This window comes from Cariama cristata, unplaced genomic scaffold, assembly GCF_000690535.1.
Source record: "Cariama cristata isolate BGI_N322 unplaced genomic scaffold, ASM69053v1 scaffold3905, whole genome shotgun sequence".
NCBI lineage: Eukaryota > Metazoa > Chordata > Aves > Cariamiformes > Cariamidae > Cariama > Cariama cristata.
This window is the reverse complement of record NW_009615617.1, coordinates 25,936-39,637: the sequence shown is the minus strand read 5'-3', so window position 1 is coordinate 39,637 and position 13,702 is coordinate 25,936. Positions and strand designations below refer to the sequence as shown.

The window sequence follows — 13,702 nt, the reverse complement described above, 5'->3', positions numbered from 1 at the left end:
ATCTATTCTATTTTAACCTCCCCCGCTTGACGATTTAGAGTAGGCTGTCCCCTTCGTAGCAATAATGTCTGCATGCTAGGAGACAGCCATCCCATGGGGAGATAATTTTGACACAGTGACATAAAGCACACTTCATGTTCAGTGACCCTTCAGAGCTGTTGCAGTGTGCTCCCTGCCTCACCTTTCTATAGCTCTCCTCCCTTTTGGCTGCCGTTGTCATTCCCAGCCCCTTGCTGGAGGAGCTTGTCAAGGGATTTCCTGTGGTATAGAGGAATAGGTCATTCTGAAGGTCAAGCACAGCTCTGAACACTCTCATCTGCTGCGATGGAAACCACTGGGCCAAAATCAGCATTTTCTTAAAACTCTTATGCAGTTACCACCTTCTTCTGAGGATGCCAGAAGACCTTCAGCAACTAATTTTAATAGAGTAATGTTTCCAGGCATTGAAACTTCTGCCTGAAATTGTTTTATCCCTGACATCACAGAGCAACTCGATTCCTGCATGCAAATACTACTCTGGATGCACTAAGTTGTCATTTCTTTGCCTACCTCATCTGAGCCATTCAGTCTAAAGTCAGAGAGGAGGGGGGAAAGGGCAAATATGTCTCTAGCCTTGGAGAAAAAATTGGGAAAGGGGAGTCTGAATTTCAGTATCTATGTCAAGCTCTATCAAAAGCATGAGAACAGCTGCACTGGTCCAAAAAGGAGGTCCATCTCCACTTTTGAGTTTCCAACAGTGTACTTTGGGAGTCTGAGGGGCCAGAAGCAGGATGCTAAGCAAGGGTTTAGGGGTATGCTATGTCGAACCTTTGCAGAACTCTATCCCCTCCTTTCTTTCATGGTCTAGAAGTGCTGATCCAGGCTTGACACAGGCCACATATTGGAAGCTGATCCTTGCCGATATTTCCTACATCAGTGACAAGTTTAAGAGTAATGACTAAGCTATTGTTCTTCTCTTAATGTAGACAATTACTGGCTGGGCTGAGTGTGCTGGAACCATCCCTCCTCTGAGGTCCCTCTCTGATGTGTTCGTGAAATGCTCAGTACAGACTTTGCTGGAGGTTATAACATCACTTTCTCTGCTATAAACAGTAGTAAACTGTGTACACAAGTTGAACATATTTTGTCTGCCTGCTGATTAAGCCTAGAACATCTTTCTGGATTGTTTTCGCAGCAGGTCTCATCCTAATGGGAATAATTTACGAAAATGACATGTAAATTAATTATAGTGTCCAGTCAGAGGAGGACGCATCCCACCCACTGATACTCTGTGAATGGGGTGTGCTGATGGCAGACCATTTTCCCTAGATCTTACTCTGCACAAATTTTCCCCTGTACCCTGCCCCATTAAAATAACCAGAAAATCATCTTTATGACATAATCAGAATGGCTTTGGGACCCCCTGCACCTACAGACAGGAAGATACAATCTCCCCTGATTGCAGCAGTCCTCAAATTGCTCAAATCCCCACCAGTTCCAGCAACAGTTCCCTGGTCACCAACACCCTAACTAACCCTCTGTGCAGTCACATGCAGCTGGGATCAAGGACTCTGGGTACACCCAAGGCCACCCTGCTGTAGGGTGGCATGCCCAGCACCTGCAGAGAGGGGTCCTTCCTCCCCTTAATTTCTCTGAACCCCTCTGAACAAAGAAGAATGTGCAAGAAGGTCTCTCAGGTTTTGTCACCAGTGGGCCGATGCACTTCTAAACAGGCAAACCGGAGGAATGGTGTTTGTAAGCAGATACCTAGGGAAGAGGAAGCAGGAAGACAAAAATATAGGGTACATCCCCATCATAATTTTCCATCTTCCAACTTTTTATAAGGAATTTCCTAAGCCTGGTACAGTTTGTCTGTCTGATAACCCCCAACCGATGTCTCTTCTACATATTTGCCTGATCCTTGATTGAATCCACATAGACTTCTTGTGTACACAACACCCTTTGGCAAGAAATTTCACAGAACCGCTACCCACTGTCAGAGAATCACCTCCTTTTATATCTCTATCTTCATTTGATGTGCCCTCATTCTTGTACTGGAAGACAGTGAACAACCAAGTCATCATTGCCCTGTCCATACTACTAATGATTTTATACAATTTTTGTACCATACCTCCTTTTGATTATTTTATCTGCCTACTCAGATATTTGATGTTAATCTGTCACTGGTGAAATTTTTTCCATAAGCTGTACAGGGAGCCTAGCTTGTCACAATTGTGAATGCTGATAGGAGAGTCAGTTTGCTAAGAGCTCTGCATTGCAGTTAAATTGCTATTGTGAATCTCTGCTCAAGTAAGCTTCTTGACATTCATGTTTCTAAAAGTTATGTGGAATTAAATAATGTTTGTATATTCTCAAGATTTCATACACTGAAAGAACTTCGTAACTGTAATTTACATGCTCATAACATAATATCCCAATCTCTGAGTTCAGGATTATTGACAGAGAATAAAAGGTAGCAGGGCAGGTGAACTGTGGCCTTTTCCAGCCTCATGTGGGATTATTCTGTTCACAGTTACCATCCTGATATTGCTCACCTTTTCCCTACTTAAATCAAATATTACACATAAATGCTAAATATTGTCTATTGTTGCTTTGGGGATGGTAATAACAACAGTAATTAATGTTTGTTTAATCCTCCTCTTTAGATTTCAGTGTCAAAGCAATAACACAGTCAGTAGGACAACAAGGAGCAAATAACTCTGTGATAGCAATTTCCTAAATCAACCAAAGAGTTAAGGATACAAGATACTAGTTTGCATTTATCCCAGAGAAAGCTGGGACAGAAGGGAAGAGAGATGATCAACTACTTCAGGCTCTGAAGATGAGAACACTGCAGTACATGTTAGGAAAAATGAGGCTGATACAAGCTGGTATTTGCAAAGGTCTCATCATAGAAAAGTAGAGAACATCAGCTGACATGGTTTATCATGTATGTATGACACAGGAACTAGACAGCACAAAATTTAATAATCATATTTCAGAGAACTGAAGTTCCAAACGAGTGGATATGAGACAAGCTGAGGTCTCCCTCCCCTTAAAAAGTAGCACAATTAGAGAAATTATTTGAGAGAAAACACAGGGTTTATGCCTCCCTTACTTTGTGGTGATGCAGATAGCCTTACAACTTACATCTACACTAGTGAACGTGACAAAGCCAAGGCAAGCGCCCAAGAGCTGTCATACAATAACTTACACAGCCAAATCACCGGCAGGAGCAGTTGAACTGTTGGCCCAGGCCAAGCAACACTCTTGTAAACAATACCCAGATACGATTCAGGAGCTAGCACAGGCACATAGACCATATTGTTGTGGCTACCCTGTTTGGTGGGGAAGAGGGTTTAGCTGAAATTTCATATGTCAGTTAATCCTAGGATCATCAAATGGTTTGTGGCTTATTTTGCTTACTACTAAATATGCAACCACAAAAATTGGGAGTAATGCACTTAAGCTCCAGAGAGAGGTAAAATTTCAGACAACGTACTGCTTGTATTTCTAATATGTTTCCTGTTGCCTAGATCTCCCAATCAACTAGGTTTGCTCAGGGGACGGACTCGGTTACTTTTCTGAAGCTTATCATAATCTTTTTTCTTTTTTCTTGCTGTTGCAAAAAAAAACCCTTGGCATCTAGCACAGCAATCTGGATTCCATTCTGAGAACAAATCTAAGTTCTTTTTGGATCTAACCTTACAGTAACACCAAAGAGGAAGAGAAAAGAGAGAATGCCATGGTATAGTAGTGCAAGCATACAGATTAGAGAGCATAATATGATTTTCTCACTTTACGTACCTACAGTGTTGCCTTTTTCATACAAGTTCAAACTCAGGAAAGACAAAAGAGCTCAAGCTTGAAAAAAAGAAACATCAAAAATAGCAAGCATCCTAAACCTCAGTTACAGAGGTGATGCTTAGTGATGATTTTTGAAGAATTGGGGAAAAAAATAAAAGACGTAGAGTTTTCCTCTACCCTGGGTGGCAAGGGTAAGAAGACATGTTAAGATGTGGAGGAAATGCTTCCACAGTAGCATTAATCTCAGCTAGAATAATTTTTTTTTGGCTTAAAATATATTTGCAAGTATAAATACAAAAAAGATTAACTAGTTTAGAATTTTATGGGTGAGGAGATTTGAGTTTAGGTCTTTCTTTTCCTTTTGTGAGAACAGCCTGTATGAGTTTAGACTGTCAAAGTCACCAAATACATTTACTTTGGGGGAAAAAAAAAAGAAAAAAAAATCCGAAATGCTTCTTTGCTATGTTGAAGTCACTAACTCCTATGAGGGTTTTTTTCAGGATTTAATAGAATCCAGTTCCTTGACACACCTCTGCTAATGAATAAATTTCACTAAATTTAAGACAATTATCTGCTTGACCATTGAGTTCATTGTATGATGAAACATTATGCTTCATATTCTCAAAAAATATGCATTTAACCAACAGAACAAATAGAGTCAGTTTAATTATGGAACTAAATACCAGTTGATTTAACAGTTCCAGCCTTAATGATATTCTATATTGGCTTATAGATGAAAAAAGAAAATTCTTCTATCATTAGATACTTGTTTTGTTCAGTGAAATTCAGATAACAAATAGCTTGAATGTATCATGAAACAATAATGAAAAATATTAAACCCTGTGAATCAGTCTATATTATAAAGAGGAACTGTGAATTTAAATTTAGGTCTGTCACTTTCACTGATGGATATATAAAACAGAAGAAAAGGAAACAGCCTACTTCTTGCATTTCACAGTTTTGCTCTCTAAGCCGGTAAGTATTGGATAAAGTATTTTCAGGAAACTAACACTTGAACCTACAGTCCTCCTGGCTTGTGTAATCAAATGGAAAAAAAAATCTATATCTGTAGTAGAAATAATATTACTAATGACAGTGTGGATGAGCTAGGCAATAGCTTCTTTCACAGGAGAGAGGAAAGAGAGGAGATGCGAAGATTTCAGATTTTAAGCCAAAGACTTTCTCTCCCTTCTCTTTAGATGATGGAAAATGTATTATATATATCCTCTGAAACCAATGTTTTATTTATAAAGTCCTCCCTAATTCCTACAAAGATCAAAAGAACTTGTCTGGGGAGGGGTGGCTATATGATGCAAATTATCTTTTCTACTAGAACTGAGAGTTTGTGACTATTAATCAAATGGTTCATAGAGGAGGTACTTCTGGAGAGCAAAGAAGATGCAGCAGCCTATTCAGCTCCAGCCAGAGAGAAATGGATGACTGATGCTCTGAGTTTTGGAAAAAAATTAAAGTGGAGTGAAAACCTGAACCAGACTTTGGTGTACAGTTAGTCCTTTCTGAACTGCAGTTAGAAGCCAGCAGTCTACATGCCCTCATTATAATCTAAGATTTAGAAACCCAATGTTTGACTGCAAAACAGAAATCTGGAGGAATTTTCATCTCTGAAATTCAATACATGAGCACACTTGAGCAAGTTCTGCATCCTATTACACATTGCTTGTTTTAATTAATATATGTGTTATTAGAAGTGGGTAGAAGAAATATTCTGACAGTTTTATTGTGTTTGGGATTATATCAAGGGTTTAGCATATGAAAGGCCAAGTGTTACTGACTGTACATTTCCCTTTCAGATAATTTAAATGGTAGATTTGTTTTGACACATTATCTTTTGGAAAGACCCCTGTTACCTATGGCAGGTATATGACCTGTGTAGGAAGCACTACTAATCCAACACTAGCTGAAATGCATCACTGCGGCAAAATCTGTATGTCTGATAATGAATTAGTGCACTAAAATGTCATGGTTTAGCCAGACAACTCCTCTCATGTTACCCAAAGTCTGGATAGGGTGACTGCATCAGTGTTTTTAATTACGAGTCAGTGGAAATTGCATTATTTCATCTTCGTGTGTTCTTTACACATCAACTTGATATTCCAAGGACCTACAGTTACTCTTACCATAATGGTTCTTCCTTGGTGGGATAATCTAAGGTTTATGTTTTGCTGTTGGATTTGGCATGATTCTTTAGTTTAAGCAGTCTAGCCAGATCTACTATTTCAACTTTTCTGTGCTCCTTGCAGACATTTATATACTGTACTTTACAATTGGACAAGTATGTGAAAGTCTTAAGCCCACATGTACTTTGTTGTTGGTGGTGATTTTTTTTTACATATTTCTGATCACATTGTAAATTAAAATGTGGGTTAACAACTGACATCTTTATTATAAAAATGGGGAAGTTCAGACTTGCTCAGGTAACAAAATTTGGAACATCTCCAACTACCTTTAACTCTGGTTCCTGACACCCTCCTATTATAGTGAACCACTTTCTACAAAGCTATCTTTTTTAAATTGTGCTCTATTTGAGGAATTGTTTGAAGAGCTGTATGGTAATATATCATAACTAAAATTCTTGTGTTGATTTCAGTTCTGGTCTCACTGAAGCAATTGGTTAGTTTCATATTAACCCAGAAAGCCAACCGTACCCTGGGCTGCATCACAAACAGCGTGACCAACAGGTCGAGGGAGGGCATTCTCTCCCTCTGCTCCACTCTCCTGAGACGTCCCTGCAGTATTGCCTTCAACTCTGGGGATCTCAACACAAGAAGGACAGGGATCTGTTGGAGCAAGTCCAGAGGAGGCCACGAAGATGATCAGAGGGCTGGAGCACCTCTTCTATGAGGACAGGCTGAGAGAGTTGGGGTTGTTCAGCCTGGAGAAGAGAAGGCTCCAGGGAGACCTTAGGGCAGCCTTCCAGTACCTAAACACAGTCTACAAGAAAGATGGGGAGGGACTTTTTACAAAGGCAAGTAGTTATAAGACAAGGAGCAATGGCTTTAAACTGGAAGAGGGAAGATTTAGTTTAGACATAAGGAAGAAACTCTTCACTGTGAGGGTGGTGAGGCACTGGAACAGGTTGCCCAGAGAAGCTGTGGGTGCCCTATCCCTAGAAGTGTTCAAGGCCAGGTTGGATGGGGCTTTGAGCAACCTGATCTGGTGGAAGGTGTCCCTGCCTATGGATTGGAACTAGATGGTTTTTAAGATCCCTTCCAACCAAATAATTGTATGATTCTATGATTTCATATCAACTTCAGGGGAGCCAGGATTTCACTATATGAGTCTTGTATACAATCACACAGCCTCACACATGAGCCTAATCCTTCATACTTGCTACCACACTATATGAAGAGGATGAGTTGTATTGGTCACACTATGCAAGGACACTGTTTCACCAGACTTCATCTGATCCTCTTGTTCAAGGTAATTGCTTAAAAGCTGGTAGAGAGGTATTGGTATGTCCAGAGATACTTATCCCACCAACGTTGAAATGTGAAAAATTGTTGCTTAGAGATGAGTACCCCTCTCCATTGTCTATGGTACAAGTGTAAATGAACAGCACACACAGAACATCTGAATTTTAAGTAGATAAAATTGGATAACATGAAAGCATGTAGTTCTTAAAATGGAATTTTTTCAGGAAAAACTAGGGTAGCTGGTCTTATATGACCCAGTAACTTTGTATAGATCTTTGTGCATCTTTAGTAAGCAATTACACCTGCAAAGGTACAAGTTAGTATTTCTGGTGCTTCTGGAGAGCTCTGGCACAAGCTTTTTGAAAGGCAGTATGTTAGGAAAGAAAGTATTTGTGACATACAAAGGTTTTGTGGTATGAGGATTTTAATTTTTACAGTATTTCATTGTCATCACAAACTACAACTCCACTGTATTAAGTGCTCTACAGGCAAAAAATAAAGGGACAGTCCCTGACTCTAAGGCTTGCAGGATCTGTCTGGGCCATCTAAACCATCTATTCAGCCACCAGCCTGCTCCATTTTCCTTTTTCCCAGTCCACCCTGACATGTGGATAAAGTAAGTGCTGCAGGACATAGGAATTATTCTGGAAGTCTATTCTCAACTGCTCTTTAACATAATATCACAACAAAATATTCTATAGTATTGGATCAAAATGCTAGCTTCTCCTATTGAGTGAGGAACATAAAGCCAGTTATCTGAAAAAAAAGCAGCATTTTAATCACCTAGCATGCCCATCTACCATCTTACTCCTTTTGTGACCTTCACAAGCCGTTAATGTACTACAGGATTGAACCTGTTATGAAGTAAAAAATGACTGCATCATGGTGTCACAATAGCTGTACTTTCAGTCATGTGGCAGGTGAAGGATTTAGACATTTGATTCTTAGACAACCTACTGTAACGAAAGTTTTTCTAATGTTGTAGAGCATTGTGTTTAAAAATAAGCTTGGAAATCAGGTGAGGTTCATGGAAAACAAGAAGAAACATGAAGGTCCTTGTCTGAAAGTGAGCAAGTAGTGAAAAAAAAAAACAAACACTGGATGGGCACAGAGTTAACATTTAAGTAATGAAAGGGAAAGAAATCTGGAAACTTGAAAAGACCTTAAAATTGAGGACAAGCAGCTTTCGTTAGACTCGGTAGAGAATGGAGGCCCAGTAACAGGGCGAAAGGGAAATGTTACATGGTAAGAAGCACAGGAATGATGTGCAGTGCTCTGAATGAGTCTGAGCACAGCAAGCTGCATGTCTGGAGGCCAAAGGAAAAGATGTTGTAATAATAAAAACATCCAGCCCTTCACCGTAGGGGAATTCAAGCTGAGTAAATTAATAGGAAAACCGTATTTTGACTTCTGTATAGAAAGAATTGGCAAGTTTAAGACAACACTTTGTCTAAGTTTTGGATTCATTGCCTGAAAAGTCAATGGGGCCATTGTACTGGTCTGATGCAAATTGGCTTAAATACGCTGAATCTAAACCTGGCCTAAACACTGCATGTGGGCTTGGTTCATCTGAAACTGTCTCCCACCTGACAGAGAGCAGAAAATACAGGAGCCAGAAAAATGTTGGTCAGTAGAGATTCAAAACATAGTAAGAAAACCCTAAGGGTTCACTAAAACAGTTGTTCAGCCCTTCATTCCTCTGTCAGTCTCTCATCTACTTTGTTCTATCTTGGCTTTATGTTAAGCTCCTTCACTTTAATGCTGCACAGAGACCTGCTTCACTGTCTTGATTGTTAAGATTTTCCTAAGCATAGCCTTTGGGGGTTGGGAGAATCTGTTGAGTGAGAACTTAATTGTAAGGCAGAATTACAAGACATCTTGCCATTATGTTTTAGACTCAACATTGTAACTTCTTAAGTTTAATGAGACCCTTTGAAGCAAATACAATAAAGAAATATTCATTCCTGTCTCTGTGCTGCTTTGAAGGAACTTCAGAAGAGTTACCTGTAAGAAAAGGAAAGACAACAACCATATTTTAAAGAGATAAGGCTTAACTTCCTAACAAAACCCTAGTGTTCCAAATAAGCACTAAATTATACTAAGGTTTGTGTTTGGCTTTTGTGAGTAAATCCTTCTCATCTGCACTTCCATAAAACCAGTCTTAGGGTACACCTGAAGCTTCTAGCAGATGTCAACTGCAAAAGGGAGCCTTTGATAGGCAGACTTCTGAGGTGGTAGAGGGCATGTTTAAATACGTCTTCTAAGCCTACAAGTTTACAGGGTGGAGACTCTTATCTTGTAGGAGGGGTTAAGGAAGTGGAGAAGAAGGGTACCATGAAATCTTTACCAGAAATTGACTTGTTTGGTGATTTAATTTCTTTAGAAATTGAAACTTTTATCATGAAATTCACAGAAAATAATCTACTTTTATGTCATTAAAAAATCCCTGCCTATTCTGCCAGATTTTAATGTATGCAGACCTCTTTCCTATACTATAAAAGTGCTCCTGTTAATCCTTTCACCCATGCAGTCTGATCTGTACATTCCTTTTCTGTGCATTTTGCCTCCCACACTTGATGCTTCTCTTGTATTTCCTTCCTATGAACTGTTAACTTGCCTTGCTGAATTTCAGTGAACTTATGTCTGGTGTTTTTCTAAAATCTTCTCCTTCAAACCTCTCTGTAAAAATGACGATGAGTTATTGATGAATAGGCAGATCAGAAGACAATGCACCAGAGGGAATCTTTTCCAGGAAGATCTTTCCTTTTGATGTGGTTTTATACACGGAAAATGAGGAAATTATAATTATTTTCAAATAGAAATGCACAAAGTCCTAGCAGCAGCTCTGGATCTAGACAGAATCTAGACCTGGCTCTTGCAGATCATGGATCTGCGCACAAGTATTGAAACTAGAATGTGAGCCAGATAACAAGGAAGGACCCTCTCTTCTGGAGCAAGGACAAAGTGTGGTTCTTTCTTACAAGAAATTAAAAGATGTTGGACATAATCCTCTTCACGCTGGAAGGAAAGTAAGGAACAGTAAATAGCTGATGACTTGTATGCCTTCCTGAAGGATAAGAGAAATTCAAGCTCAAATGGCTGTCCTGTCTGCTGCAAAGGAAAATCTTGAATCTGACTCTTGCGAAAACGAGTGTTTACTCTAGCCTCTGGCATCTTGGTAACCCGGATTCAAGCATGTCTGTTTCTGGTTTTGACCAAAAATTGTGCACTGCATATAAGAATGTTTTCCTGATGAAGATTTTATCAAAACCAGCATGCTCCTTTGAAAAGCGTTAACAAATTTGAATTTCCTCATGAAAACGTTCCGTCAAAAAATTCCTGAACTAGCTCTACTCTTAATTTTAGCTAGATTTGGATCAGGTCCTCAATTACTAGAAAACACTTCCTTTCTCTGCAGAGTTGACTAACAAAATTTCTTTCAGTGAACAAAGACGTACAAGTCATTAGCTTTTTTCACAGAAAGGTCTGAAGTGAATATAAAGAAAAGTTCTGTGCAGGCAAGTGAGGCTAGAATTGTGACTGTCACATAAATAAGCATACCAGGAATCAAATACGATTTTAGGATAACTTAAAAAATAAAAAAGCAAGCTTGTGAATAGGAATTGTACAAATATTTATTGAATAAATGAGGCTCACTTGAAAAGTTTGATAATTTTTAATTTTACACATGAGATTATTTGCAGTCCTGTTTCTTTTTAAAGAAAGACTGATGCCATTTAAGAAACATGAAGGCTGCAAGTATTTGCAAACCATAATTTTTACAATATCATTTAAGGAAATAAAACCATCTGAAGTTCATGAGGTTTTTAAAAAGCTTTTGAATGAAACAACAAAGCACTAAATGGTAAAGAAAAATCTTATTCTGAGAAGTCATTGGATATATCAGACTAATTCTCTTCTCCTTTGAAAAATATGGGGGAAATCTAAACTTACTACCTGCTAGTACATAACTGTGCTCAATTTTTGACTGTCCTATGGTTAAGTATGAACCTAAAATCCAAAGTTTGCAGCTTGTTCTGTACCACAGATGAACAGCCATCAGGGAGTGATGTAAAACCTCAGTAGGAGGAATGGAGATAAAACTAAAACCCACAGAAAATTTAAACACAGGCGTTTCTGAGACCATTTGCACTGCACCTTCTTCCCCTCAGAAAAAGTTGCTCAAACCACAGAAAGAGACATCCTCACGTGGTCCAGTTGGGTAAGTTATTAGGGACAGGCACTTTCTTATACTCCTTGCAAAGTCTAAATAGATCTATTGTTTTCTAAATACAAGATTTGTGATAACAATGCCAGCATCTGTGTTTGATATGATAAGTATCATATATTGACCAGTACTCACCCAAGAAGTGTCTGACAGTGTAGAAACTGGGCACCCAAGCCGGAATCACCCAAACTAATTTTAGTCATCTGCAAGGTGCATGTGCACAGCAGAGGAGTTCCTTTTCACCCAAGGAGAGAAACGAAGCATTGCAGGGTGCAGTTCATCTAATTGGTATGACACGGCCAGCCAGAGTGAGATTAGCTTCTCCCAAGCATTGGCAACTAGCTCAGGTGGGACTGCCGACACAGTGGATTTCTACAGTAAGTTGGAGGAATGCCACACTTAAAGTCTGCTGAAGTCTTGTGCTTGGTACCCAATTCTTCTCACACATATGATCTACAGTCTATTCATTCAGTTGTTTTTTAGCTCATTAAACAAGGAAACCAACGAGGCTTTCCTAGTTCCAAGGGGAGAATACACGTTATTCATGTGCCAGTTTCAAGTTGTTTGGTGAGAACTGGGTGTGCATCACTTCCCTGCAAGCCAAGCAGGGTTTTCTGTGGAAGGAAACACGTTTTTCCACAGACAGGAAGAGAAGGGTGTGTTTCAATGGCTTCAGACAATCCAGGTGAAAAAATGATGAGAGTAGTGGGGTACACTGGGGATTGTATCTGACCTACAGCTTAGATCCATCTGGTATGTTAAAAGTATTGTTAGAAATACCTGGGTTTATTTTTTTCTGATCATAGAAAAACTGTGATGATTTTACATCCAAACAAACTACATGTCTTAGACCTCTTGTGTTGGGGTGTGAATTGGCAGAATTAATTATATATTTCATTTTAAAAAAACCTTATTAACTGTTTAAATCAGTGTAAAAATAGTATAAGCTACACTTTCCAGGCCAAGATTACCTACAGACAGAGGGCAGTTTGGGAGGGTTAGTTTAGTATCTAGGTCAGGATAAAGTTCCAGAAAATTAAAAGAGAAAAGTGGAGAAATGTCTAGATAATGGTGGTTTTGTTTTGCTTTTAAAATAATAATAACAACAACAACAACAACAATTATCAGTATTAGTATTAGTACTAGTATTTTGTTTGCATGAGTCTTGGCATATTGGAGTATTCCAGAGAACTGGAAAAAAGTGACTGTTGTGCCAATATTTTAAAAGCATAAGTGGGACAATCTGGTAATTATATGCCTGGCAGTTTGACATTGACACAGGGTAAACTAATAGAATGGCTGATATAGGGCTTTACTACTCAAAATCTAAAGTAGGGTAACTTAATTAGTCAGTCAACATGGGTTTATAAAAACAACTCTTGTCAAATTATCTTTCAATGAGATTACACATTCCTGTTGATAAAGGTAAATGACGAAATATATTTAAACATTGTAAGGTATTTGACTCTTATCACACAACATTCTATGAAAAGGGTACATTATGAAATTAACATATTGCATATTATGAAGATTAAAACCTTGCTAACTGTTAAGTCTCCAGATACACTCACGAATGGGTAAATATCAAGTGGATGTTTTTCTAGAGAATTTTTTTCTGGTTCAGACTACATCTACATTGCCATCCAATATTTTTATCAACAGTCTTGAAAACTCCCAGTTCCTAAATACCTTCACATGGTAAATCATGACTGAGAAGAGAATGAAGAGTAATGAAAAGAACTGGTTAATATGATCTCTAATATCAACAATAAAAATTTATACATCCTGTAATAAAAATGCATGCAATGCATTCAGAATATGTGAGTGCTTTCTGGGATGCAGTGACCATGAAAATGGAGGGTTGGCACTGTAGGTATGTAGATAATCATGATCCCAGTCTAAATCATGCCTATTAAAAAAGAATATAATGAAAACCAAGGGAAGTGAGTGGGAAGCTTGCATTACCTTTGTATTTGTCATGTTGACCACTCTGGGGATATTGTGTCTTGTTAGAGTGCCTCTGCTCTAAGAAACAGGTTTAAAAAACTAGAAAGAGATCAGAAAAAAGGCAGAAATGTAATTGAAAGTTTGAGAAATATGCCTGAGAATGACAGGATCAAACAACTAAAGGGACTTATCTTGTCTGAGGGAAAAAACCAAAAATGGAGAAATTGCCTGCAGTTTGGAACTAACAAAAAGCACAGAAATGTGATAATGATTTTATGCTTTATTTTGTAGTTTTTTGGGGGTTGTT

At 38.6% G+C, this 13,702-nt stretch overlaps 1 pseudogene; it reads left to right on the top strand.

Annotated features, from left to right (window-relative positions):
• The first annotated feature begins 770 nt into the window (after positions 1-770).
• On the top strand, positions 771-930 carry LOC104161429 (annotated as a pseudogene).
• The last annotated feature ends 12,772 nt before the right edge of the window (positions 931-13,702 follow it).